At 29.9% G+C, this 3,223-nt stretch overlaps 1 pseudogene; it reads right to left on the bottom strand.

The window, feature by feature from the left end:
* Positions 1-363: 363 nt before the first annotated feature.
* Positions 364-3,223, bottom strand: part of LOC107879195 — a 15,367-nt pseudogene continuing 12,507 nt past the window's right edge.

The following is a 3,223-nucleotide window of genomic DNA, read 5'->3' as shown; positions in this document are numbered from 1 at the left end:
CATTGTCCATTGTAGTTCATCTCTTTTACTCAAGAGAATGAGTATGCAACGCCACTACGACGTTCTTTTCCTCTACAATGACCTTGATCACCTGTTCTATGGGCTAGGTCAGGACCACATTTATCTTGAATGTGAACTACATTGGATCGATTATTTTATATGAGAAATTTTGGATAGTCTTGGTCCGAAAGCCAGAGACTACATCACCCTCCACCATCCCCATTGTCCATAGTAGTTTTAGTTTTTGTTTGTGTTCATTATAGAAGAAACTTTCTTAGTTAGGATTTTTGTAAGAAAGCTATTATTTTTGTCCTTTTTGCTGGTTTGGTATTGGTAAAATGTATGTATTTGCAATGAACAATATCAATATAATGATTTAAGTTTGTTAACTATCTTTGCCCTCTTCTTTGTGATTTTTGTTTTTATATTGGTTAACTTCTTCTTTATGATTATTCTTTTTTTTACATTGCCAACTTTTTAAATTCATATTGCTCAATTAATAAATATAACAGTGAAGTGCCTTGATAAAATATACAAAGAGTTAACTGTTTGATAATACATGTAGATCACACATATAGTCTATCGTAGACAACGCTGTCAATCTACGAGTGACCAGCTACTATTATGAGACCAGTCATCGACCTTGTCCCCTGTCAATTCTCGACCATACATATAGGTCTACCATAGATCAGATGAATCAATGGAACATCAATATCATATAGTTTAAAAGGAAACAATTAAATTAAAAAAACTTAATTATAGAAATTGATCAACAATTGGGGATGGTGATCGAAAGGGTATATGGGTGGGTAGTGGTTGAACAAATAAAATTCTCAAAACAAACTTGTTCTTTGAAGGTCCATCGATTCATACGGTCTACCATAGACATATAAGTTTGATCAATTATTGACAGTTGTCAAGATCGATGGTAGACCCCGTAGTTTTATGTACATAAGTTTAAACTCCTCACTAGAATATTGTTTAAAAGGAAATAATTAAATAAAATTAAGTAAATTATGAAATATTACACATACGAAGGAGGTTAAACAAGTCATATGATCATGTAATAGTTCACAGAAATTAGGGATGGTGATCAAAGAGATATATGAATGAGTAATGGTTGAATAAACAACATCCTCAGAGTAACTTTTGTCAAAACACGAGTATGTTTTGAGGATCTTGATTGTTCGACTAATACCTATCCACATCCCCCGTCGATCACCACCCCCAATTTATATGGATTCTAACATGATCATGTGACTTTTTTAAACTCCTCCATATGTGTAAATTTTCACAGTTTATTTATCTTGTAAGTAATTATTTTCTTTTAAACAACATGCTAGTGAGGGTCTATAACCATTCACATTGAACTATTAGGTTTGTCATGCCCCATTTTTACAAAGGTTAAACAAAATATGACGTTATGAACTCTAAAAGAATTAAAATTTGTATAGAGTCTCCACCTAATTTTTAAAAGAAAATAAGGAAACCTATTTATTTGTCAATGCGTAGAGTTAATGTTTTAGTCTACGAAAATCTATTGAGACACTAGGTAAGGGTTCAAATTATCCCTAAGGGAAGGGGTTAGGCTTCAGGATCCACAAACGTGGTACCCAGTTAGACTAAACTTATCAATGAGGGAAGAGGTATAAATATTTAAAATAATGTAAAAGTGTATGTGTATTAAGTGTAAAATAATTCTTTTGAAAAAATATAAATGTTTAAAACTATGTAAAAGTATATGTATATTAACTATATAAATAAAATTTATTGTTATAAAACATGTAAAAGATATGTATAAAAATGTATAAATTACACGTGAAAAAGAAAAGTATTTTATGATGTATGAAAAGAAATGTATTTTGATGTGCCATGAAGAGAAAAGGTATTTACAAGTAATATTTTTATTTGATTAAAATTACGAAAAAGTAAAATTTATTTGAGAAGAAAAGACTACACAATTCGTGAATCGCTTGATCAACTTGATTCTTTTATGTAAATATTAATGACCTAAGTTTTGCTTAAAAGTGATGAAATTATGTAAATAAAGAATATCCCCGCCCGACACCCAAAAAATAAAGTTTCCACTATCTTTTATCTTTATGTACAATTATACAAACGAGAAATAAACTACAAACATAAAGCTCGAGAATTATATATAAGTGCTAGATAAAGTAATGAAGAAATAATCATCAAAGTATGTGAAATTATGTGCACACACATGTACATATATATTTACATATAAAAATAGTGTCTTGTTATAAAATGGGCTCGGATTAAGTTTTAGACTCGCCATGGCTACAAAATGATTGCTCGACTAATCGGCCGTCATAAATCGCCTTGCCAAAATACGAATCATAAAACCTTTTATGGTGTCGTGGTGTTATAAAAGTTTCATCATTTTCCATTGTTTATTTTTATTACATATTTGTATACGTAATGTCCATCCTTTTATTTGTGAAGGCCTCGAAAATCGACGGTGAATTTCTTCATCGATCATTGTATTGATACTTGATATGAATAAATAAACCTGAGAAAAATAAAGTCCGTCTTTGTAATGGGGTGGCCTCAAGTATCCGACGGAGAGATAATGTCATTTGCCAATCATTTATTTTTTATGTAAATAAGTAAACTTTGAGAAATAAAAATCCGTCTTTTGTCACGGGGTGGCCTCAAGTATTCGACGGAGAGATAATGTCATCAACCAAGCATTTATTTTGATATAAAATAGTAATCTTTTGAAAATAAAATACGTTATTTGTAATGGAGTGGCCTCAAGTATCCGACAGATAGATATTTTCATCGGCCAAATAATTAATGGTATTTAATAACAATGAAAAATGATGAAAAATTAATAAAGTCACTGAACGCATATCAAAATCATACATAGCAATTCAAACGATTATCAATGATTAAAATAATAAAATGACAAAAAAGATCAAAGTTAATGAATAAAAATGATGTAGCCATGTCGAAGTAATTAAAAATAACAAAAATAGAGTAAAATTCCTAATTGTATAACAGAGTAATGGAATAAAATAGAAATGGTTCAAACATGATTGAAAAATGTGAACATTCACTGAGAAGTGACAATAACCATCATTAAACATCCCTAAACAAAGAAATACGAAAATAAATTCACATAAAATATCAACCAAAAAAACCCTTAAAAATATAATGAAGATTGATGGAAATGGATAAAGGAAAGAAAGTCACTGGGACA

Source organism: Capsicum annuum, chromosome 8 (genome assembly GCF_002878395.1).
Source record: "Capsicum annuum cultivar UCD-10X-F1 chromosome 8, UCD10Xv1.1, whole genome shotgun sequence".
In the NCBI taxonomy this organism is placed as follows: Eukaryota; Viridiplantae; Streptophyta; class Magnoliopsida; order Solanales; family Solanaceae; genus Capsicum; species Capsicum annuum.
This window is presented reverse-complemented; position numbering and strand designations above follow the sequence as displayed.